Source organism: Pteropus medius, unplaced genomic scaffold (genome assembly GCF_902729225.1).
Source record: "Pteropus medius unplaced genomic scaffold, Ma_sr-lr_union100, whole genome shotgun sequence".
NCBI lineage: Eukaryota > Metazoa > Chordata > Mammalia > Chiroptera > Pteropodidae > Pteropus > Pteropus medius.
This window is the reverse complement of record NW_024350327.1, coordinates 561809-589458: the sequence shown is the minus strand read 5'-3', so window position 1 is coordinate 589458 and position 27650 is coordinate 561809.

Here is a 27650-nt window from a genome sequence, read left to right as displayed (position 1 = left end):
CTTCCTTCCTTCCTTCCTTTTTTCCTTCCTTTCATTTTTTTGATGATTTGTGGGGAAACAAGACCTTGGAGCCCTCTAGTCTCCTGTTTTCCTGGCATAACTCTAATTTTTATTCCTTTTTATTTCTTCTTCAACCTTCTTTCTGAAATCAATTTTTTAAAATAAACGCCCTTTAGTGTTTCTTGCAGCAATGGACTAGAGGTGATTCATTTTTTCACTTTTGTATTAAATAAAAGTCTTTACTTAATTTTTGTATCTCAAAAAGATATTTTTGTTTAGAGTCATAGATTGGCATATATTTTCTATCAGCATTTTGAAAATATTATTTCACTATCTTCTAGCTTTCATTGTTTCTTCTAAAAGTTCATCAATTTTGAAAATTTTTACCAACTATATTTTCAAATATTCCTTCTAACACATTTGTTCTTTCCTCTGAAACTCTAACCAGAGTTTGTTATACTTTCTTGATGTGTCACTTATGTCTTTTATGCTCACTTAGGAATTTGTCATTTATTTGTCTCTCTGAGATCTAGTATAGATATTTTCTTCTAACTTATCTTCCAGTTCATTAATTTACTCTTCAAGTGTCTGTAATCTGCTAGACAATCTATCCACTGAGTTCTTAATTTTTAAGTTTTACACTGTGCAAGTTCACTGCCCAAATGCTCACTCTTTTATCTTTTTTGAATATTTTAATCAGTTATTTTAAAGTCTGTGTCTTATTATTTGGAGTCCTTGTAGGTCTGATTCAATTATACATTATTTCTCTTGGTTTTATGTCTTTTTTTTTTTAAGATCTCTTCACATGTCCGTTAATTCTGATTACATGACATGTCAGTTAAACATTGTAATAATAATTTAAGGCCTAAGAAAATGTCTGTATTCCTCCAGAGAGAATTTATATTAGCCTTGGGCAGGAAACTACAGCACCAATAATCTCTAGATACTTCAATACAATTTCAGACATTATTTGGAATTATGCTTCAAAATCTTCGTGAGTTAATCTACTTCCAGTTCATCCTTTCTTCTAAGAAGGAGCCTTTTAGAGCCCTTACCAAAACATGGTGGATTATCAAGGCCTTCCTTGTCAGGTCTTATAAACTGCTATTTATAAGACTCTCAATTGTCTCTTCTTGAATCAGCAGACACTAGTTGGGACAAATAGTCCTGTTACCTCTCTGGTGTCTGTCTTTCTTTGGATCTTGATTCCTTTTCTTGCCTTACAAAAATTTTTTAAAAATATATTTGTTCAGTTTTTTTTTAGTTCTCTTTAAATGGACTCTTAGTTGATATTATCTAGTTTATGCTAAAAATAGAAGTTACCAATTCATTTCTACTAATTTTTTTTTTAATCCCTGACATCATTCAAGAATATAGTGAGATTGGCTATGAGAACTTGAGAGAATTTTAATGAGCATTTTGAGCTTAATAATAATATTAGTTAAACATGCATTGAACTCTTACTAGAGCCAGATATTGTTCATACTTTTTTATGCACTTATTTGTTTAGTTACTAAAGATAAATTTTATGCAAAGTCAAAGTATTTTTCTTCATTAATCATTAAAAAGGTAATCTATCTAAAAAAAAGACATACTTTTATATCTATAGTTTGCTGATAACATTTGGGGACTAGCTCAAGACTTGACCATGGTAGTTAATTAACAAAATTTGTCAAATAAATGAATTAACAAACGATATTGGAATGTAATTGAACTAGTAATTGTGTTATTGAGTTATACTTCAAAGAGCCATTGTTAGGCACAATTGAAGATTCCCAGAAGCATTTAATCAAGCATTTTTCGACATACTTTAATTGCTGGCTCACATTAATGCAGCTGCTTGGCTACACTATTTTTCTCCACTTTCTGTAAATATTTAATTCAGCAAAGTTGTGTCACGGTAAGCGTTACTCCAAACCAGGCATTTGTCATACATAAACCTGTCTTGCCATTAAGACTAAATATTGCTCATAGGTATCCATCTGTCTTGGGAGGTATAGCTGTTCACATACCTTGGGCGGTTACATTGAGCTCTGTGAATATGTCATATTTTCTTCTATTTTTTTCTTTTCATTTTTTCCTTTTTAAATTTTTTTTGTAAGTTTATTGAGGTAACATAGGTTAATACAATTATATAATTTTCAGGTATACATTATCATTTGACATCTATATATTCCATTGTGAGATTACCACCCAAAGTCCAGTTTCCTTCAGCTACCATATATTTGATCCTCTTTACCCACTTCACCCTACCCAATTTCCCTATATTTAACCTCCTTTACCCTGTCTACCTCCTTCCTCCTCCCCCACCCCGTACTCTGTGGTAACCACTAGTCCATTGTACCTGTCTGTAAGTCTCTGTTTGTCCTGTTCAATTGCTGCTTTTAGGTTTAGATCCCACATATAAGTGATATCATGTGATTTTCAACTTTTTCAGTCTGGCTTATTCTGCTTAGAATGATTATCTCGAGGTCCATCCACATTGTCGAAATGGCAGTATTTCATCTCTTCCTATAGCTGAGTAATATTCCATCGTATATATGTACCACATCTTCTTTAGCCAATCATCTATTGTAGGACACTTCAGTTGCTTCCATGTCCTGACCACAGTGAATAATGCTGCTATGAACATCGGTGTGGAAATATCTTTTTGGATATAGGTTTTCAAGTCTTTGGGGTAAATATCGAGTAGAGGGATTGCTGGATCATATGGTAAATCAAATATTAGTTTTTGGGGGAACCACCATACTGCTTTCCATAGTGGCTGTACCAATTTGCAGTCCCATCAGCAGTGTATGAGGGTTCCTTTTTCTCCTCATCCTCCCCAACATTTGTTATTACTTGTCCTGTTGATTATAGCTATTCTAACAGGTGTGAGATGGTATCTCATTGTGGTTTTGATTTGCATTTCCCTAATAGCTAGCAATGTTGAGCATCTTTTCATATATTTGTTGGCCATTTGTATGTCCTCTAGGGAGAAGTGTCTGTTGAAGTCCTCTGCCCATTTTTGGATTGGATCATTTGTGTTTTTGTTGTTATTATTGAGTTGCATGAGTTCTTTGTATATTTTGGATATTAGGCCCTTACCGAAGGCATTGCTTGCAAATATTTTTCCCATTTGAATGTTTGTCTCTTTATCTTGTTGACGGTTTCTTTTGTGGAGCAGGAGCTTTTCAGTCTGATGTAGTCTCATTCATTTATTTTAGCTTTTACATTTTTTGCATTTGAGGTCAAATTCATAAAATCTTCTTTAAGTCCAAGGTCCTTGAGCTTAGTTCCTATGTTTTCTTCTTTCCATTTTATTGATTCAGGTCTTATATTCAGGACTTTAATCCATTTTGAGTAAATTTTGATGTGTAGTGATAGACAACAGTCTAGTTTCATTCATTTGCAGGTGGCTTTCTAGTTTTCCCAGCACCATTTATTGAAGAGGCTTTCTTTTCTCCACTGTATGTTTTTGGCTTTTTTGTCAAAAATTGTTTGCCCATATAAATATGGGTTTACTTCTGGACTCTCAATTCTGTTCCACTGGTCCGTGTGTCTGTTTTGCTGCCAATAGTATGTCGTTTTGATTACTGTTGCTTTGTAGTATAATTTGAAGTTGGGCAGAGTGATGCCTGTGGCTTTGTTCTTATTTCTCAGAATGGCTTTTGCAATTTAGGGCTTTTGTGCTTCCATACAAATCTGATGATTTTTTGTTCTTTTTTTTTTTAATGCCTATGGGATTTTGATGGGGATTGCATTAAAACTGTATAATGCTTTAGGTAATATGGTCATTTTAACTTTAATGATTCTTCCAATCCAAGAACATGGAATATCTTTCCATTTCTTTGTATCTTCTTAGATTTCTTTTAATAGGGTTTGGTAGTTTTCATTATATAGGTCCTTCACATATTTCATTAAATTTATTCCTAGGTATTTTATTCTTTTCGTTGCAATTGCAAAAGGAATTGTTTTTTTCCACTTCTTTTTTCTGACACTTCATTATTAGAGTACAGGAACGCTATGGATTTTTACATTGATTTTGTATCCAGAGACTTTACTGTATTTCCTTATGGTTTCTAGTAGTGTTCTTGTGGAGTCTTTATGGTTTTCTATAGAGAGAATCATGCCATCCGCAAATAGTGACAGTTTGACTTCTTCGTTTCCTATTTGGATGTATTTTATATCTATCTCTTGCCTAATTGCACTTGCTGGGACCTCCAATGTTATATTGAATAACAGTGGTGATAGTGGACAGCCTTGCCTTATTCCTGATCTTAGAGGGAAGGTTTTTAGTTTTCCACTATTAAGTATAATGTTGGCTGAGGGCTTGTCATAGATGGCTTTTATTATGTTAAGGTACTTTCCCTCTATACCGATTTTGTTAAGTGTTTTGATCATAAATGGATGCCATATCTAGTCGAAGGCTTTTTCTGCATCTATTGATATGATCGTATGATTCTTAATTTTTAATTTGTTTCTGTGGTGTATCACGTTGATCAATTTGCATATGTTGAACCATCGCAATTCCCCTGGGGTGAAGCCCACTTGATCGTGGTGTGTAATCTTTTTGATATGTTGCTGTATTCGGTTCACTAGTATCTTATTTAGGATTTTTGCATCTGTGTTCATGAGAGATATCGGTCTGTAGTTTTGTTTTTTGCGTGTTATCTTTACCAGGGTTTGGTATCAGAGTAATATTAGCCTCATAAAATGAGTTAGGAAATATTGCCTCCTCTTTGATTTTTTGAAAGAGTTTGAAGAGAATAGGTATTAATCTTCTTTGAATGTTTGGTAGAATTCACTGTTGAAGCCCTCTGGTCCTGGACTTTTACTTTTTGGTAGGTTTTTGATGATTGTTCCAATTTCCATACTGCTGATTGGTCTATTTAGATTTTCCAGTTCTCGATTCAGTCTAGAGAGGTTGTATTTTTCTAAGTACTGATCCATTTCTTCTAGGTTACTAAATTTGTTATTATATAATTTTTCATAGTATTTTACATGATCCTTTGTATTTCTGCAGTGTTTTTCAGAATATCCTCTCTTTCGTCCCTGATTTTGTTTATTTGTGTCCTTTCTCTTTTTTCTTTAGTGAGTCTAGCCAGGGGTTTGTCAATTTTATTAACCTCAAAGTACCAGCTCCTCGTATTTATTTTTTCTATTGATTTTTGTTTTCAATTTCATTTATTTCTGCTCTAATTTTGATTATTATTTTCCTTCTGCTGAAGTTAGGCCTCATTTGTTCTTCCTTTTCTAGTTTATTAAGATGAAGGTTGTTTATTTGGACTCATTCTTGTTTTTGGAGATAGGCCTGTAATGCTAGGAACTTCCCTCTTATAACACTTTTGCTGTGTCCTAAAAGTTTTGATATGCTGTACTACCATTATCATTCGTTTCTTTGTATCTCTTTATCTCTTTTTTTATTTTTTCCCTGACTCAGTTATTCTTCAGCAGCATGTTGATTAATCTCCCGGTATTTGTGGATCTTCCTGATTTCTTTCTGCAGTTGATCTCTAGTTTCAAAGCACTATAATCAGAGAATATGGTTGATATGATTTCAACTCTCTTACATTTCTTAAGGCTATTTCTATGTCCCAGTATGTGGTCAATTCTTGAGAATGTGCACTGGAGAAGAATGTATAAGCAGCTGTTTTGAGATGGAAGGCTCTGTAAATGTCAATTATGTCCAGTTGGTCTAATGCGTCATTTAGAGATGTTATTTCCTTATTGGTTTTCTGTTTGGATGATCTGTCTATATCCAACAATGTGGTATTTAGGTCTCCTACTACAATAGTATTTTGATCTGTTTCTCCCTTTAGTTCTGTTAGTAATTGCTTTACGTATTTCGGGGCTCCCTAATTGGGATCATAGGTATTAATAAGTGTTATATCTTCTTGCTGCATGATTCCCTTAATTATTATGAAGTGTCCCTCAGTATCTTTCTTTACTTTTTTAATTTTGAAGTCTATTTCATCTGATATTAGCACTGCTGCTCCCGTTTTTTTCTGAACATCATTTGCTTGAAATGTCTTTTTCCACCCATTCACTTTGAGTCTATAATTGTGTTTGGAACTGAGATGTGTGTCCTAGAGGCAGCATATGGTTGGGTTTTGTTTTTTGATCCATTCTGCAACTGTGTGCCTTTTTATCGGTGAGTTCAGTCCATTTATATTTAGGACGATTATTGAAATATGAGATCTTCTTATAGCCATTTTATCTTTTGCTTTCTGGCATTTGATGTTTTCATTGCTTCCTTGTCCTTGTATTTCTTCTGTTTTCTTTATTTTGGTTGGGTTTTGTGGGTTTTGCCTCTGGTTCTTCTTGTTTTATGTTATATACTCAGTTCTGAATCTTTGGTGTGTGGTTACCACTACAAATATGAAAAGGATAGTTATATATATATATATATAGTCGTCCATTTTCTTCTTGTGTGCCTATCTCCTTTCCCCTTTGCAAATTTGGATCTTTGAATCCTCCCCTTTTCAGTCATTATTATCTCAATTTGTTCTTATGTATGCCGAACGTTCATTACTATCTTGCTATAGCAATTCTCTTCTTATTATTTAAGCTTATACTGCCCTGTTCTTAGTAAGGGTTGCACTCCTCTGCTGCTATTTGCCTGATAGTCACTTTACTCCTAATTATGTATGTTTTTTGTTTTGTTATTTTATTTAGGGGAGCTGACCTCTTTCAGTATTTCCTGTAGTGTAGGCCTCGTAGTCGAGAATTCCCTCAATATTTGTATGTCTTAAAAGGTCTTAATTTCTCCCTCATATTTAAAGAAGAGCTTAGCTGGATACATTATTCTAGGCTGGTAGTTCCTTTCACTTAATAATTTAAATATTTAATTCCATTGTTTCTGGCTTGTAAGGTTTGCACTGAGAAGTCCAATGATAATCTAATGAGGTTTCCTTTATAAGTTACTATCTTCTTTTCCCTGACTTCCCTGAGAATTCTGTCTTTGTCATTAATTTTTGATAACTTTAATACAATGTGTCTTGGTGAAGGCCTTTTTAGGTTAAGATAATTGCGTGTTCTGTTGACTTCTTGAATTCCAAGTTCCAGCTCATTCTTTAGATATGGGAAATTCTCCTCAACTATTTGTCTGAAAATGCTTTCTACTCCCTGCTCCTTTTCCCCAACTTCAATAATGCTCATTATTCTTATGTTTCCTCCCTCTCCTGATGGTATCTGCTAGTTCTTGTATTTCTCTTTCATTATTTTTCATTGTTCAGTTTCTCTCTTCTTCTTTTTGATTTATTTCTAGATTTCTGTCTTCAATATCATTGATCCTTTCCTCCATTTGGTCAACTCTATTTTCCAAGCTTGCTATTTCATTCTTCAACTCTTGCAGTGTGTTCTTCATCTCCAGAAGTTCTATTTGGTTTCTTTTCAGGATTTCAATTTCTTTGCTCTGCTCATCTAGTTGTTTTTTTCAAATCCTGAAATTGTTGTTTAGAGTTGTTTCAGATCTCACTGAGTTTTTTCAGAAGTACCGTCCTGAATTCGCTGTTACTTAAATTGCATATTTCTATTGTCTGCAAGCTTATTTTCTAGAGATTTTTCTCTTTCTTTCTGAGATGTCTTGTTGCCTTGGTTGTTCATGGTGTTTAATGGACTATTTCTCCACCTGGGCATTAATGGAAGTGTATTCTGTTGTTTTTCTAAAAAGAAAATTTATTATATAAAGGTCTCTCTTTAGCCTGCTGCAATGAAGGCACTTTTCTTTTGATTTCCAGTAGGTGGCGTCTACGCCTCTTGGATCCCTACTTTATATGAAGCCTAAATGTTTTTTTTTTTTTAAATTTTCTTGTAGATATTTAATCACACTTGCTACTCTCAGTTTCAGTCCTTGTCAGTATTAGTAACAGTTTTGGTAGCATTTGCTCAGATTCCCCTGGGGTCTGTGGTGATCAGTCTCGACGGGTATGGGGGTAGGGGCCCTCTGGGTTGTGAGTTGGGGGCTATGGCTCAGCCCCAGTTTTGCAACCAGGGCGGATAAAAATCAGCTGTTGTTTCTCTGCTGTCCTGTTCTGCTCTGATGACTTGGCCCTGCTGCTGGCTGTGAAGAAGTTCTGGCATTTTCTGGCAGGCTGATCAGGGAAGTTGTCGCACCTTCACCCTTCCCCCTCCTCCTGCAAGGAGCTCCGGCAGCTGCTAGAGGCAGCTTCTTTATTTCTCCCAGTTCACAGCCTGATACCGAGGGTTCTGACCTTGATGGTTCTTATGCACAGATCCCATACTGAGACATGCTGGTGGGCAGTTGGGTGCAATTTGGATGCTGGTGTGCAGTTTGGGTGCTTTTCGTTGAGTTTTAGTTGAGTTTTTGTTGGGTGCTTATTGTTGTTTCAAGGGGAGAGAGACCTGAAGACATCTCTCACTTCGCCATGTTTTTCCAACTCCACACACATATAATTTCTAAATTTCTTATAGTCACATTTAAAATACTCTGAAAGTTGTTGAGAGCACTTCTATGAGCAAGGCATGATTTCAGGTATTTGGAATACGGTGTTGAACAAGCCATACAAGGCCTCAGTCCTTAGAAATCTTACATTCCTGGTCCTGCTCACCCCACGACGGCGGCTACTGCACCAACCTGGGCGGCCATGGGCACAGTCACGGACATAAGCGGGAGCCTGCTAAATATGTCATTTTTAAAAAAAATTGCATCAATTTTGAAATAACACTAAGTACAATAAAAAATATTATATGTACTGTTAGCCCAAAAGCTTCAGCCAAATGTCAAAGCACTGGGAAGATAATCCTCTCCAATGTGTAATTCTCCTATTACATTTTATTGATTGATTGATTGATTGATTATAATTTTATAGCTATTTTTCTTTAAAAATATTTAAGGCACTTGATATGACTTCTTTAAATGTGGCTTTTCTCACATAAGGTTGTTAATGGAGGAAGAAAGGTAGACTACAGAAAGAAAAAAAAGAAATGAGAGAAAGAAAGGAGGGATTTGGGAAGAGCAAATAATATTATTCCATACATTTTTACATGAAGAAGTTGTATAGTAAGTAATATCTCTTCGGTACTGGTAAAGTATATTTCCATTAAATTAAAAAATCTCTTCTTATTTAATGACCTGATTCTCTGACTCTGTGGTAGTTTTAAAATATGTTACAAATTTGTCGACACTCCTTCCACTGAATATCTCTCTCCTTGAACCTAAAAGGGCCTTTGCGACTGCCTCAATCAATTGAGTAAAATGCCAGGTACTACTACTTTGTTCTCTTGGGACATTTGTGCTTAGGAATCAATCACTATGTTGTGAGAAAGCTGATGTAGTCACATGGAGAGGTCATGTGAAGATGTTCCAACAACCCTGGCCAACAACCTTAGCTAAAGTCTCAGCCAATAGCTAACATCAACAACCAGACATCTGAGTAAATAAACCTTAACATGTTTCCAATCTCCATCATTCCAATCCCCCAGCCTTTGAGTACTTCTAGCTGGGGCCCCAGACATTTTGGAGTGGAGACAAACCATCCCATTGTGTTCTCTAGAATTACTAACCAAATCTATGAGCATTATAGAATGGTTGTTTTATGCCACTAAGTTTGGGGTAGTTTGCTATAGAGCAATAAACTGACACTCACTCATAGTTGAAGACTGAAATCTGGGCACAACCTGATTTTCCTGGTTCATCTTCTGCTCTTCCTTACATTGCATTTCATGGACTTCACATTCCCCAGGACTTTGCTGGTGCTAGTCCATACATCTTTCTGGCCTTCAGCATCAGTAAGACCGGGGTTTGAGTCTCATTTGGGACTCTTAGTAGCAAAGTAATCAATCTCTCTAATCACCAGAAAACTAGAAAGAAAAAAAACTATTTATAGATTAAATGGCTAACATATGTAAAGTGCTTAGTGCCTGGCATATAGCAAACACTCAGTAAACGTTAGCTATTCCAAGTTTGTTCTAAGTGAATTTTTATTGAATAGTCTAGTTTTAAATGAAACATTTTGTATTTTAAATCAGTTCATATGTCAATTCTCTGAAGGCATCCCCACCTACCAGGCAGAATTAAATTGCTCCTTCCATTATGCTTCCAAGTACTTTTCATATTCTTCTGTTATAGCTTTCGACGAGAAACTTACTATATATGTGATCGTCGTTAGACCACACATTCCTAAAAAAAAAAAAAAAAAAGAGATTTTAAGGCAAAACTTCACAGAAGTAAAAGGATGTTTGTGTGAGTATATATGTAAATATATATATGCGGATATGTATATATGTATGTGTGTGTGTGTGTGTGTGTGTGTGTGTGTGTGTGTGTGTCTTGCTGTGTGTGTCATTATTAATAGATAGAGAAAGGAAATGAAGGATTGGTTAGGTGATTATAACAAGACAAAATTTAAGAATTTACAGAACCTAGCTCTCTGCCCAAATACCCTCCCATTAATTTTGTTGAAGATATATAAATGAACCGTGGAAGTCATGTAAGGGGAGATGTATATTTTTCATCAGTTTATTATTGTCCACTGTGTACTAGCCACTGTATTGGGTGCTATACAATTTAGATTCCATAGTCCGTTGATATGCTCACTCCCTTGCAAATATCCCCAACTGCAGTGCCCTTCTTTTTTCTTTGTCCTTACTGCATGGTAAGCCCAAGGATAAACCTAACTGTGCCAGTACTAGAGGAGCTGAACGCTGCTCGAGAAAATCACATAACCGAGTTGACTGGATGCATTTTAACTTCATCTCTAACTACAAATAGTCACTCACTGTTCACTCATCTTACTGAGTCTTTCTAGTTTACCACTCCTTAAGATGACTTTCTCTCTCTTCATACTTCCTATATACCTTGTTTTCTTTCCTACTGAGTGGATGACCTCATTTTAGACTTCATTAGGAAAACTAAATACCATCAGTGTGAATTTACTTATCTTCTTACACCCTGAAAGTCAATCTTCACTTGCTCCTGTTTTTTCTTCTGCTAAAATGGAGGATGTGTCCATTTATTTATCAAAGGCTGGTTCCTCCCTTTGTGTTCTTGATTTCTTCTGCTCTCACTCACCCACTCTTGGTCTTCCACTTTGATTTTCTCCTTCTATTCATGCTTCACCAATCTCTTTCTCTCTGCTAGATCATTCCTTTTACTACATAAATATGCTCTAGTATTTCTCATCTTCTTGACTTCATATTTTAGATCCTTTCCTACAGCTCTATTTTTCTGCTCCCTTCTCATCAAAATTGCTACACATGTTGCTTCTGCTTATTCTCTCATCATTCACTCTTTGTTTTTCTCTTTCCACCACTACTCACTGAAACCATTCTTGGGAGTGTCATCAGTGGATATTTCTGTTTTCATTTAAATGCACAGTAGCATTTGGCTCACTTTACCTTTCACCTCTTTCTGGCCACTGCAACATCATTTACCTCTGGCTTTCTGCTTTCACATTGGCCGTTCCTTCTCAGTCTTGACCGGGTTATCCTCCTCTAACCTACCTCCAAGTGTTAGAGTTTATTAGGGTTCAGTTCTAGGGCCTCTTTTTCTCTTTTCCACTTTGAAGTCTTCTTAGGCCATATCCCCTATTGCCTTAGATTTAAAAAACATTTCCATGCTGATAAATTCCAAATTACCAGCTCACACATCTCTGAGCCCCCAGACTTGCATATCTAACTGATTTTTAAATATTTCCATGAAGGAGAGCTGGCCAGAGCTCTTTCCCATTAACCTCATTCTGGGACACCCTCCCCCACTCCCTATCACCACCCAAGTTCGCCCATCTTCTAATTAGAAAGCTAATTAGGATTCCAAATTTAAATGCTAAATGGAGGAGTTCTGGTGCCAGGCCAAGATTCCTTAAACATCAGACACCTTCCTCCTTCTCCCTTAGTGCAGTGAGCAGTGGGAAGAGAGCTGGGCCAACAGGACTGGTTGGCTAGAGGGCAGTGTTTACTTTCAGTTGTCTGAAATTGCAAACTCTGAAAAACAAAAAGTTAAAAAATTATATGTATTTCCATGTAGATAATCCTTTAACATCTCAAACTTAACATTTTCTTCAGCTGAGTAAACAGCACCACTTCTCACATCAGTTGTTAAAGCCAGCAACATGGAAACATTCTTGACTCCACCAAATGCTCTGTCCCTCCAAGATAAACTTTTCTCTACCTCCGTGGATACATGGCTCAGACAAGCACTCTAAAGATATGTGTTTAATGAACAAACCAGTGGGAAAAGTTTTATGTTTTCCCACTTGAGAAATTCTGGGCAGGTTGCTGGGAGTTGTATGGTATGAGAAGTAGATGTTCTTGCCAGTAGGGTAAGAAGACACAGAAATTAAGCATGCTAAAAAGAAGTGGAGAAAAGATTTCTCCAGCTGCTGGAATATGAAGGAAACTTACTTGGGGTAGATAAGAGTCAAGGTACCTAGATCATTTTGAGTCTCTATATTATGTTGTGCAGGAAGGGCTACTCATATAGAAGAGGTATTAAACCCCTCAAGGCCACACCTTGGGAACTTTCTCTTTCTTCTTAGAAGAGATTGTAAACTTATAGAGTGAGGCAACACTTTGGGGAGCCTATTTAAAGGCTGTCACATCTTAGGAAGAGCGGCATCTCTGAAGTAGGTTGCATGGAGGTCAACAGCAGTGTTAGTGGCAGTAGAAAGCTGCAGGGAAAGTTTATAAGCCATTAAACATACGTGAGCTGGGGGCCCTGCCACTGAATGGAGGTCCAGTAAAGGTGAGTGATCAAGCTCTTGTGTTCCTAAGTTGCTCTAAATGCTTTTACACACCACACACACACACACACACAGAACTTTTGTCAAAAATATCTGGGAAAAGCAGCATTCTACAGCACCATATTAGCCAGTCACTATGCATATTTGCATTGTAAATACTCCAAGTTCTGCAGTAGAGAAAATTGTTTAACTTTATCTCATGCAGTGTATTCCAAACGTGTCTGGCCTCAGAACACTTTGTCATGGAATTCCTTATAACGTGTCACTGAACTGTATTGTTCCACAAAACACAATTAGAGAACTGAAGGGAGGCAATGTTTCCTTAGCCATGGACCCAGACTCTGTGGGGCCCAGAGAGTTATTTTCAAGGAGTCTCCAAATTCTGAATAAAACAACAGTTTAAAAATATACATGTACTACTAAAAAAAATGTGTCAATATCTGTAATTTAAAAAATCTTAATCTCGATACTAAATGTACAGCCGATCCTATTATGTGGCAGCATGAAGAATATTTTCTCATTAAAAAGGAATATTATTATGGTGACAGAAAGAAATCTAACTATGGGAGGTGAACACAGTGTAAACCTATATATGCCTTATTGTAAAAGTGTACAGCTGAAACTTATTGGAATTCGTTAACCAATGTCATAAAATAAATAAATAAATAACATTTTAAAAATAAATAAATAAATGTTTTAAAAAAGGATATTTATAAGTAAAAGTTTGCAGATCATCCATCCTTAAAATGATTTTGGACCTATAAATAATAATAACTGACATATTTTGGTTAACATGCTTGGGTACTGTACTATGTGTTTTACAGATATTATCTTATTTAATCCTTAGAGCAATAATGTAAGGTAGGTACTCATATTATCATTCTCAATGTATAGTTGAGGAAAATGATTTAGTGAAATTAGGTGCAACAATCTGTTGAGTTGCAAAATACAAAGTGTAGAGTTAGGATCTGAACCCAGGAGCCTGACTCTAGAATCTACATCTTAATCATTAGGCTGTATGGTTCCAATCAGGGCAATGTGTCCTGAAGGGAATAAGGCACAAACCACCTGTTTGAGCTTTTCTAGGGAAGAATAAAGATTCCTGTGTCCTATTTTATGAGAGGTAATTCTGTTCCTACATATTTCTTAGAAACTTCTCTATGGATCTCTCCTCCATAAGGCAATATTCTCCCCTTTTCTTCATTATTCTTCAATTTAAAAAGAAAGAAATGCAATTCAGCATTTCAAGGAAAATGAAGATGTAAAAGAAGGGACTGTTCCTCATATTCCTTTTTAAATTTTTAAAATTTTTTAATATTTTATTTTTATTTACAATAGATATATAATATTACATTAGTTTCAGGTATATAACATAATGGTTAGACATTTATGTAACTCACAAAATCATCTCAATAAATCTAGCATCCATCTGACACCACACATAGTGATTACAATATTATTGGCTATATTCCCTATGCTGTACTTTACATCCCCATGACGATGTGTACTTTTAAATCCCTTTACCTTTTCACCCTAAAACTCCTCTCATCTGACAATCATCAGGTTGTTCTCTGTATCATTGAGTTTGTTTATGTTTTATTTGTTTATTTTTTTATTTAGATTACATATATAAGTGTAACCATATGGTATTTGTTTTTCTCTGTTGGACTTATTTCACTTATCATAATACTCTCTAAGTTTATCCATGTTGTTGCAAATGGTAAGATTTCACTCTTTTTTATGACTGAGTAATATTTCATTATATATATATTATATATATATAATATAACATATTATATTATATATAATATATATATAATTACATATATTACATAAATGTCTAACCATTATGTTATATATATATTATATATATATATATAATTATATATATATAATGGTTAGACATTTATGTGAGTTACATAAATGTCTAACCATTATGTTATATATATATTATATAATATGTTATATTATATATATTATATATGTATTATATATAATATGTATAATATATAATATAACATATTATATTATATATAATATATATATAATTATATATATTAGATATATTAGATATATAATATATATATAATTATATATATATAGATATATATATATAATGGTTAGACATTTATGTGAGTTACATAAATGTCTAACCATTATGTTATATATATATTATATATATATATAATATATATATATATATATAATGGTTAGACATTTATGTGAGTTACATAAATGTCTAACCATTATGTTATATAATACATAATATATTATATATAACCATTATGTTATATATAATATATATATAATTATTATATATATATAATATATATATAATGAAATATTACTCAGTCATAAAAAAGAGTGAAATCTTACCATTTGCAACAACATGGATAAACTTAGAGAGTATTATGATAAGTGAAATAAGTCCAACAGAGAAAAACAAATACCATATGGTTACACTTATATATGTAATCTAAATAAAAAAATAAACAAATAAAACATAAACAAACTCAATGATACAGAGAACAACCTGATGATTGTCAGATGAGAGGAGTTTTAGGGTGAAAAGGTAAAGGGATTTAAAAGTACACATCGTCATGGGGATATAAAGTACAGCATAGGGAATATAGCCAATAATATTGTAATCACTATGTGTGGTGTCAGATGGATGCTAGATTTATTGAGATGATTTTGTGATATATAAATATCATGTGATATATAAATATATATATATATATATTTATATATATATATATATATAAATATATATATATATATATATATCAGATCTTCTTTATCTAATCATTTGTTGATGGACACTTAGGTCGCCTCCATATCTTAGCTATTGTGTATGAAATGTTCTTCTTTGTCTTTGATATAGGCTTTGTTTCAAAATTTATTTTGTCTGATATAAGTATTGCTAACCAACATTTTTTATTTGTATTTGCATGAAATGTCTTTTTTCCCCCTTTATTTTCAGTCTGTGTGTCTTTTAATCTAAAATGAGTCTATGTAAAGATCTTGTTTTCTTCTGTATTCAGCTACCCTCCTTCTTTTGATTGCAGTATTTAATTCATGCACATTTAAAGTAATTGTTGATAGTTATGTAGTTATTGCTATTTTACTACTCATATTTTTATCATTTTATATTCTTCTTAAAGAAGACTCTTTAACATTTCTTTTTGTAAGCATTTTATTTTATTTTATTTTATTATTAGTTTCAAGTATACAGTACATTGGTTAGACGTTTATATAGTTTATGAAATGATACCCCTAATTACTCTATCACTCCTTTGGCTCTACACATAGCCATTACATCATTATGGATTATATTCCCTATGCCATACTCCCCATCCCCATGACCATCTATCAGCTACTAATTTGTACTTCTTTAATCCTTCATCCCTTTCTCTCAACCCCCCATCTTCCCTCTCCTCTGGACATCACCAAATTGTTCTCTATATTTGTGAATCCATTTTTGATTACATATAAGTGAAATCATATGGTATTTATCTTTCTCTGTCTGACTTATTTTGCTCAGTATAATACCCTCTAGGTCCATCTATGTAATTGCAAATGGTAGAATTTCAATTTTTTAATGACTGAGTAATATTCCATTGTATATATGAATCATAACTTCTTTATTCAATCATCTGTTGATAGGCATTTAGGTTGCTTCCATATCTTGGCTAATGTGAATAGTGCTGTCATGAACGTAGGGATGTGTAGATCTTTATGAATTATTGTTTAGGTTTTCTTTGAATAAATACCCAGAAGTGCAATTGCTGGATCAAAATGTAGATCAGTTCTTAATTTTTTGAGGAATCTCCAGACTGTTTTCCATAATAGCTATACAAACATTTCTTGTTATACTTGGTTTGGTGATGAACTTCTTTAGCTTTTTCTTGTCTGGAAAGATCTGTATCTGTCCTTCAATTCTAAATGATAGCCTTGCTGTGTAGAGTAATCTTGGTTGTAGATCCTAGCTTTTCATCACTTTAAATATTTTATACCAATCTCTTCTGGCCTACAAAGTTTCTATTGAGAAATCAGCTGACAGTCTTATGGGAGCTCCCTTGTAGGTAACTAACTGCTTTTCTCTTGCTGCTATTAAGATTCTCTCTTTGTATTTAACCTTTAGTATTTTCATTATGATGTGTTTTGGTGTAGGCCTCTTTGGGTTCATCTTGTTTGGAACTCTGTGAGCTTCCTGGGATTGTATGTCTATTTTCTTTACCAGGTTAGGGAATATTTTGCCATTATTTCTTCAAATAGGTTTTTAATCTCTTGCTCTCTCTTTTCCTTCTGGTACCCCTCTATGATCTGAATGTTGGTGCACTTGATGTTATCCCAAAGGTCTCTTAAATTATCCTCATTTTTAAAATTCCTTTTTCTTGTTACTGTTCCTATTAGGTGTTTTCCACTACTTTGTCTTCCAAATTGCTACTTCAACCTTCTGCTTCATCTAACCTGCTATTGATTCCTCCTGTTGTATCCTTTATTTCTAACTGGTTCATTTTTATGGTTTCTATCTCTTTGTAAGTTCTCATTGAATTTATCTATCCTTCCCCTAAGTTCATTGAACATCCTTACAGCCAGTGTTTTGAACTCAGTATCTGGTAAATTGCTTGTCTCCATTACATTTAGTTCTTTTTCTGGAGTTCTGTCCTTTTCTTTCATTTGGGACATGTTTCTTAGTCTTCTCATTTTGGCTGCCTTCCTGTGTTTCTATGTATTAGGTAGATCTGCTATATCTTGCAGTCTTGACAGAGTGGCCTTATGTAGCAGGTGTCCTATGAGACCTGTGGTACAGATTCCCTGGTCACCCAAGTTAGGTGCTCCAGGGGTGTCACATGTGTGGGTTAGATGTGCCCTCCTGTTATATTTGAGCCTTGATTTCTGTTGGCACATCAGTGAGTGAGACTGATCCTCAAATTACCTTGCTGTGAGTACGGGCTGTGACTATAATGAATGAGCAGTTGTGTAGGGGCTGACCCCACATAATGGAATTTGTTTTAGTGGTGCCTGCTGAGTCCATCCTTTGGGTGAGTCATTTGTGGTACTAATTGGGTAGGGCTCATATGTGGTCTGAAGCTGACCACTGAGTGTGTTGGTTCTGGGGCCTCTTTAGAGGGGATCCGGGCCAGGCTTAGGTCAACTGCTGCCTGTGCTCATGCCAGGGCCACCTGGTAGGAGCTACAAAGTTATCTGTGAATAATAGCTGCCTCTGCTAGATTTGGAGGTGCCTGGGAGGGATTATGCTTTGAACTGAGGCTGGCTGCCACTAGTGCTGGGCTGGAGGCCGCTTAGCAAGAGATACAGGGCACATCAAGGCCAACTACTGCTTGTGTGGGTTTTGTGGACCTTTGAAAGATTTTAGAAAAAAATCCTCAGAGTGGGCTGAGATGGACAGCTGGTGAGCAATAGCTGCTGAAAGAGGTTCAGGCTGGTGCTAGGTTTAGGTGGTTGGGGTCTCAGGGAATCATCATGGTGGGGCAAGCAATGTTAGCCAAGCTGATGGAAAATCAGATATGGTGCCTACCTACACCTGCCAGCTGTGTAGGGGGAGGGCTCGACAAAAGAGCAGTGGCACCTGCCAGCACTTCTATCTGGGAGAGAGCTGCTTCTCTAGCCCTCATCCTGAAGCCATACAATTTAATTTCTCCTCATATATAACTGGTACTTTTTGAGCAGCTCTTCCTTGCTGGAGCTTAGGGTAAGTGTTTGTGGGCAAATGAGTTTTTGCACAGACCCTTTAAGAGAATTTCTGGGTTTCCAGCAACCTCTCTCACACCCAGATGGAAATCTCACTGATTTTCACAGCCAGATGTTGTGGAGACTCTTTTTTCCTGGCACTGGTGCTCTGGGGGAAGGAATCCTAGTGTGGGATTGGGGCCACTTGATTCCTTAGGGGAGAATCTCTGTAGCCAATATATCCCCCCTGATTCTTAACTACCACATGTGGATATGTGACTAGCCCTTTCACATCTCCAGTCTCCTACCAGTCTGTACATGGCTTCTTCTTTATATTCTTAGTTATAGCAGTTTTATTTATCTAGTCTTTAGATGAACCTCAAGGGTAGTTGTTCTACAATTTAGTTGTAATTTTGATATGTCTGTGGGAAGAGGTGAGGACAGCATTTACCTACCCCACCATTTTAACCGAAAATCCCTCACCTTCCTTTTAGTCTAAAGAACTAACACTTTTCCATCATGAAATCACATTGATCTCCATAGCACATTGCCAGGATTTGGCCCAAAAAGAATTTTTAAAAAATAAAGAAAGGAATAACCAAGAAACTTATAAAACATAACAGTCCTAGAGGAAGGAAACAGGGAAACATCAACATGCCTTTCCTAAAAGAGGGAAGTATGTGTAGTTCAGAACTGAGGCCCATCACCTCACTTTTGGTAATAATGCTGAATTATGTGCATTCTTCTTAGTCAGGGACAAAGCAAAACCTAAGGCAAGGCTATATATAATATGTATACATACATATATACACATACATATGTATACATACATATATCTGCATATGAAGACAAACTAGAAAGCAAAAGGAATGCAAAAAGTGTAATGGTGGTTCTTCATGCATAAATATAGCAATGATTACAAAAATATCAATCTTTGGCTCTCAGCTCTTTAAGTGTTACTGCTTAATAACTTAGAGTAGACTTGCTTTTGTCCTTCTTTCAGCATATAGAATTGATTTTTGCTTACATATAAACACCCCATCCCAGATAGTATCATACCAGGAAAATAGACCACAAAATTGCTTTCTTAAACTGTTTTTCTTTCAGCAAGTTATTTTCCAGAGTTTTCCCAGCATGTCTCAAACAGCATTTCAATACCTCAACTCCTGAGGTGCAACAGTGTATTATAAATGATGTACTGGGAAAAACGCTTATTTAGGATCCAGGTGGGAGTTAACAATTTAACTGCCTTTCTAAGAGCTATATTTCAACATATGTAAATGCAGGTTCTATCGGAGAAAGAAAACTTTAGACTAGTCTACTTTATATTAATATATGCTTAGACCTCTTAGAGTGACAACACTGGACAATTTCTTTTATAGATTAGCATGATGCACTATTATGTATATAAAGTGAGTTTTCTCTGGAAGCATGGTGAAGTGGACACTGTATGATGCAGTGAACATCATATTCGAAAACAATCTTTACAATAGAGTTAGTGAGGTTCATTGGGATGTTTCCAGTAAAGACCCTCCATCTCAGCTAATAACATCTCACCAAAGGATAATTCCATAAGAGTAATTTTACAGGAGCCCAGTACAATTTATATAATCAGGTCTCTGCTAATTACTAATGTGCAAACAATAAAGTAAAATGAAACCAGAAGATAAGACATTAATAAAATAGATCTGAGAGCAAGAAGTTACATTTTGCTACTAATGCTTCACTGACTTAAAGTTTGATCAGATTGAAAAATTTCCTATGCTTTTCTCATAATCATTATATATATGAGGAGGATATAGCTAATAGCAGTGAGTAGTGGCAGCCTGGGAAAGGTAGTCATCATCATTGTCATCACAGCTCTATCACTTCTTGGGCCTTTCTTATTTATTAAGCCCTATACATACTCATTTTACATGTGTTATCTCTTTAATCCTCCTAGCAACACCAAAAGAGGTTCTATTTTACAATAAAAGGCACTGGAGATTATAACCGTTAAACAAGTTGTTCAAAGTGCCACCAGCTCATAAGTGTTAGAGCCAGATTTTGACTCCAGTTCTGACTTTCCATCGTACCATGCTGCCTGTATATTTCTACCATTTAATTAGGAGTTCCCTCATCCCCTGATTTCTTTCAATACCTTTCTATTTTGTATGACTACCTTCCAAATGACACATAGGACTAAAACTGATTTGAAAAAAAAAATCACTCTGTCAATCTTTTGAGTATGTTTAATACTCTAGGAGAGAGGGAGGTGGAGAGAGAGTGAGGGGGGGAGAGAGAGAAAGAGAGAGAGAGAGAGAGAGAGAGAGAGAGAGAGAGAGAGAGAAAGTAGTTCTCAATCCTTTTATTCTGTCCATAGTAACAGGCAATGTGAGGTCTTAAATAGTTTAGTCCATGTTACTGTTGACTAACATATTCTCATTAAAAACCGCTTATTGGGGAGAGAAAAAAAATGGCGTAGATGACAGAGGCTCTGTTCATCCCTCTAGCGACTAAATCAAAGTTGTGATGGAAACAAAGAGCAGCAGCAAGGAAAAATCGCCTGGGATCTAGATGAACAAGCCATACAACTATGGAGATATCTAAGAAATCATCTTGCAATGGCAAAAGATAGGATGGGGTGAGGACACGGGGCTGTCCAGTCCCTAGCGGCTGAATGAGATGGAGGCAGTGGCAGCAGCAGACACCTCTTAAAGAGACTGTGTCCGGGAGCAGATTTTTGCGGTAACGAACCTGCTTGCTCTGAGCACCAATGCCCATTCTGCTGTGCATAGTGGGCATCAGGGACTTACTGGGAGACATTGTCAGAGTGAGGGCCAAGGTGAGATTAGCTCTGTATTGAAGTGCTGGTGGTAGCCATTGTTCTCTGAGCCCTGCCCCCTACCAGTGCACCGACGTAGCTGTGAAGTCATCAAACTGGATAACAGAAGTCACTCACCCAGAAGATTTCCTAAAACCCTGCCTACCCCAACTTGGGCCCCACCCAAGCCACATTCAAGTGTATCCTGGCCAGTCAGGTGCTCCTTGCTGAGCAGTGCCTAGACCCACACTGTAGGTAACTGGCCTCGGTTTCAGGTGTGGCCTTTTCAGGCAACTATAAGTACAGCATCTGTGGATTGCTTGCTGAATCTTAACAGGTGGCCCCAGAGGGGTAGAGGCTTGGGCTAAGTTTGGCCTGCAACTGAACTCCTCTTAGGGCTGTGCCACTGGACACCTACTTCACAAATCCACACTAATAAGACCGGGAGACTTAGGAGCTTTGCTTAGTACATAAAAACAGACTCGGAAAGACAGCCAAATGGGAAGACAAATTGAAACTGTATGAGAGAAGAGAACAGAGATCCAGATATAATGGAGCCAAGTAATCTAACAGATGCAGAGTTCAAAACACTGGTTATAAAGATGCTCAATAAACTTTTGGGAAGTGTAGAGAACTCCAACAAAGAGATAAAAATAGAAATGGAAGTTATAAAAGAGAACCAGTCTGAAATGGAGAACACATTATCTGAGATGAGAAGTATATTAAATGGAATAAACAAAGTGAATAAAGAAGAAGATCAAATGTCCTATCTAGAGGACAGTCAATCAGGACACTCAATTAGAATGGCAAGAAAAAAGATGTCAAGACTATAAAAATAATTTAAGGAGCATATGGGATAAATATTCATCTGATCAGCGTAACAGAAGAAAATCAAGATGTTGAACAGCTGTTTGAAGAAATAATGATGGGAAACTTCTCTAACTTGGTGAAGGAAATGCACATAAAACCCCAGGAAGCTTAGAGAATTCCAAAAATCAGGGATCCAAAGAGGCCCACATCAAGGCACATCATAATTAAAATGCTAAAGGTTAAATACAAAGAAAGAATATTAAAAGCAGCAAGAGAAAAACAAATAATTATACATAAGGGAACACTCAGAAGACTGGCAGCTGATTTCTCAAAAGAAGCTATGCAGGAAAGAAGAGCTTGGCAAAAAATATTCAACAGGATGAAGATCCAGGATCTATAATCAAGAATACTTTACCCAGCAAAGCTATCATTTAGAGTTGAAGGACAGATAAAGAACTTCCCAGACAAAAATAAGCTAAAAGAATTCATCCCCACCAAGCCAGTGGTACAGGAAATGTTGGAGTGACTTCTTTAAGAAGAAAAAACATGTATCAAAAACAGGAATAAAGAATGGTAACAATTACATTCCTATCAATAAGTACCTCAAATGGAAAAGAATTAAGTGTTCCAAACAAAAGATAGAGTGGCTGAAAGGATAAGAAAACAGGTCCCCTACATATGAAAAGGAAGGGGATGGGAAAAAATACTGCTTTTATGGACCTAAAAGCTATTTAAGTCAGACAGAGAAAGATAAACACTTTTGATTTCACATATGTGGAATCTAAGGAATAAAGAGAATAAACTAATCAAAAATACTCACAAATATAGTGGACAATTTTGTGAGGGACAGAGGGAAGGGAGGTTTGTGGGGCTGGGAGAATGAGGTGAAGGGTTAAAGAAGTACAAATTAGTAGCTGATAGATGGTCACGGAGATAGGGAGCACGGCATAGGGAATGCAATTAGCATTAATACATTGGCTAGGTGGAGAGTCAGGGAAGGGAGGGAGCAATTGGAGAGATTATTTTACTAACTATATAGATGTCTAACCAATGTGCTGTATACTTAAAACTAATTAATTAAAATAAAAAAATAAAACACTTATCTGCATCGCTTTAATGGGGGAAGCTTTTAAGCATTTATGATAGGGAGTTGCTTTTTTTCCCTACTGGCATCTGTTTTATTTCCCCAGCACAATCCAAGTCCATGCCAGCGCTAGTACAAATGGCCCTTCATATATTACAGGTACACTTAAATCATGAGACCTTAAGGAAAAGCTTTCTTGTTGGCATAAGATCAATAGTGAAACCTCCCAGAGTACCTAAATGGGGCCATGTCCATATAATTTAGAATATTGCTTTAAAAAATGGTTCAGCAGTGTTTCTTTTCAGTTATTAACCTAATGGCATAGTTCACCTGAGATTCAGGGTTTTCACTGAACATTATGTTGTAAAAGCTATCCATATGGAAATATGTAGAACTGATTCATTCATTTTTACAACTGTAAAATGTTTCATTTCATATTGATTAAATCATAATTCAAAAAATCTATCCCTTCATCAATGGACATTTACATTTTTCTTAGGTTTAAAAAAATCTGTGTTTTACAGTTACAAACTGCTGTAGTGAATATTCTTGTTCATGTCTACTTTAAACATTTGCAAATTTTTTTCTAAAGTATATGCTAAGATATGAAATTGATGAATCATAAGATATTCTTTGTCTTTACCCTTACTAGATATTACAAAATTGTTTTCCAGTTTACACTCCTACTAGCAGTGAATGTATGAGACTTTCTTTTACCCTACATTCTCACCAGCCCTTGGTATCATCAGATTTTTATTTGTTTACTTTGCCTATGTGATGGGTATAAAATATCACTTAATTACTGTTTTGAAGGTCTTCAACTGTTTGAAAAACAGCTGACTTGGTAGCTCTGTGAAAACATAGCCTTGTTCTAAATAAAGTGGGGAATGCCTGAGAAGAACTTTTTCAATAAGGTCCCGGTGACTGCGGTCAAAGAGATTGTGCTGGCTGGAAAATTACTGCTTGGCTATTGCCCATGGGAACATAGGCTATCGCCCATGGGAACATAGGCTATCACCCATGGGAACATAGCATTCTAACAATAAGCTTTCTGCTTCTGTACCCCCGCTTGTACAACCGACCTGTGGGTTGACAGGTAGTGAATAGGAGAAAAATAGACCTTTGTGTTTAAGACAGAATGAGGAATGGGATTTAGGGCTTGGAAACCCTGTACCTCTACATTTCTGGGCTGCTTAATTTGAGGTCTGCGTACCCCTGGCAGACCCAGCTGGCTGAATAAAGAGTGTGTTTCCTATAACTCACTGATTTCTGGTGGTCCGTGTGTCTTTCGGGGGCTGGCGGCTATAACAAGATCAGTTGCTGCCCGTGCTTTAAGCAAGTTGTATTTAAAATAAAAATGTCACTGGTAGTCATATTTTAAAAAATTATAAAAAGTTCTTCCCTGTTCCTTGTGCTACTTATATTTTTCTATTCAGTTTAGGTTATGAATTTGGCATTAACAATAAATAAATAAATCAAGATTGGTTCCCACTTGCAGGAGGAAAGTAGTCGCTTAGAAATTTGAAAGCTGCCAGTGGGCTGAGTGAGCTTCCTTAGATATGCTTTAGGATGTCCCCAGTAACTTGAAGTGGTGTGGAGGATTTGGACTCCACCACACAGAAGCAGGTTTGAATCTTGGTACCCTGTGAGGATGGACCATGCTCTGGGGAGCAGCCACAATTCCTGAGTCCCATTAATTAGTTGCCTCTTGATTTGTGTTTATTTTTACTTTGTTTTCTCCAAGCCTTCAGTTTAATGTTGTATCATCATTTGCCTTTGTTGCAGCTCTACTGTTACTGGAGAGTGGGGTTCCCCATGTGGCACATTATCTAGGCTCTTGATGTCTCGAACAAAGATTTGAGTAAGACACCAAAATACAGCAGAAAAGAATAGCTTTATTAGAAGGAAAAGTAAAGCAGCAGTACACTTCCAGACGTGGAAGTGGGCCGAGCAAAAGAAGAGTGGCTCAAAAGTCTCAAAAGGCTTAAATGGCACAGTAACAAAGTCTTTGGGGGTCTTATTCCTATTTGCTGTGGGTGGCAACTTTTCCTAGAGGAGTAGGCTTTCTTGATTTGTTCAAGGATGGAAAATTTTCAAGTGAGCCAACTAGCTAAGTTGGCTACAGGAAAGAAATATCTTTAGATACCAGAAGTTGTCCTACTTGCTTGAGTGTGGTTTAGGAGGTGTATTGTATAAGATATGAAGATGGCCAATGTCTGCTTCTGTAATCCACTTACTTGTTAACCAGGGTGTGGTACTAGGTGATGTATTGTGCTAAGCCAACTTCTGCTTCTGTAATCTGCTTGCTTGTTCTAGGCTTTATAACTGCCTCACTCTCAAACCCCGGGGCTGATCTCCTCTAACCCTGCGTGGTAGAGAGTCAGTCGCTGGCCGGCTAATAAAGGCTCAGAATTAATCTCAATTGGCTCCGTGGGTCTTAGAAACATTCGCGCCATAACAGATTGACGACTAAGAATGACAGGATCCAGTAACTCATCATTTCCTTTCTGAGCATGTTCATTCCCAGAATTCAGTCTGTTATAATGATATTAATTAACTTCTGGGCACATGAATCATATAATGATGGTATAATGAGGCTCAGGAAAATTGAAGGTCTTTGAGGTCTTCATTGCACAGGTACGAGTGACTGGCTGAAACTAGTACCCAATTATCTGCTTACTTGTTTCCTTGTAGGAGTTACTTTTAGCCCCAAAATGCCTTCTGGCTTGCTTAATTGTGGTCATACTAGAGAGGACCTTTTCTAGAACAGGATGATCTCAGTGTTTTTGCGAGCAGACCTGAAATCCCCTATCTAACTTTCCTGCCTAACCCTTTTCTAAGCGCTATGAACCCCTTTTTATTAGTATGGCTGTTGAGGGATGGGAGGTCTCTTCTGTATCTGCTTCCTGCTGAGGAGGGTTGTAGTCCCTGTCTATTGGAGTTTCATGGAGCTCTTTCTCTCTCTGCCTTAGTTAGGACAGGGTCTTGGGTTTCCTACCAAAGTGCCACCTCTGTCCCTAGACAAGGAAAAGTGAAAATACAAACTTGTTACATGAATCATATATCTAGTTACGTTTCTATAATTGATTTGCCTAATAAGCCGGTAAAGAAAAACAGGTTTGGTTAATATATTTCATAAAAGAAAAAAAAAACTTGGGTTAAAGGTCCTCTCTCTTCTCTGACTAAGTGCCCAGTTTTGGCCTAAAGCCATTCCTACCTCATAATAGGCCAAGGAGAATGCTGAATTTCAATAATCCTTATCAATAGCCAGAGGACCTGAGTCACCAGTTTCAAGGTAATTATTTAAGTCTGTGGGAGAGGGTCTTTCTTCAAATAAAGGAAAACAATGACTTAACTAGGTTTACTAAAAAGGTTAAGAATTTTGCAAACGATGGCCTTTATCACTACTATAGAGAATTAAAGAATTCTAAGTCCACTTGAGTCTGATTTGTGAAACAGTTCAAAGTGACCTTGAAGACAAAGGTGGCAGCAATAGTGATTTGTTTTCTCAAGCTTTACACTCCAAGGAGAATGTAAAGTTTGAGAAAACAGAAACCTGGGTATCAATCTAGTCTCCCCTTCTCACATAGAGATTCTACATCCCTTCTAATTTTGGAATAGTTTATTAAGAGAAACGGTGGGATTTCTTACAATTTCCTATATAAGCTGCTGGAGCAGGAGAATCCTGGTTGACCCAATTGTGAAATAAACCCCCTATTCCTTAATTTCCAGGGACTCAGCGTGACGTTACAGAAAGAACATGATCTTTGAAGCCAGAAAACTTGAGTTCACAGCCATCTGGAAGAAGTTTGTGAACTTGAGCAAATTACTTCAACTCCCTGAGCCGCCAACTCTTCAGCTCTAAAATGAAGGTGAGAATGACTGTCTTAGAAAGATACTGTGAAGATTCAATATGATAATTTATGTAAAAGCACTTAGTATACTGCCTGGAACATGATAGAATAAAGAAATATTAGTTTTCTTCCTTCCCTGCCCCTACCGTTCTGTCTCTGAGACCATCTGGCCCCCAGAATCCTAGGAGGTAGGTCTGCTGGCACCAAACCTTACTTGAACCTCCATAACCTTCATAAAAGTTGACCTCTCCCTGGTCTTGCCTCTGCTACTGGGTAACAGTTGACTTACACTGATTAACTCAGTATTATACTTCCTTAACCCAAAGAAATCACTTCATTGACAATTTCAGGTATCATGGCATGGCAGGTTAATGAGGGAGATGCAGTATTTGAGGACAGTTGTAACCTTGTAGTAATTAATACTAACCTCCAAATCATACCACCTAACTTCAGGGCAAGCCTTGGTGTTCAAGCCTTGGCTTTGAAGGGAATGGATTTTTTTCTGAAAGCCCCCAGGGAACAACTTTTGTTTTCGCTGCTCTTAAAGTAACTGCTTCTCCAATAGTTGGGATTATGATTATTCATCCCAAAGACACTTTTTGGTAAATTAAAATGCTTTCAATGATTGGTGACTGGCTTAAGTGGCTGCCTGTGGAACTTTTCTTCTCTCAGTTACCATTACCAGTTTGCTCCTGCAACAGCATTCCTCCAAGAAGACA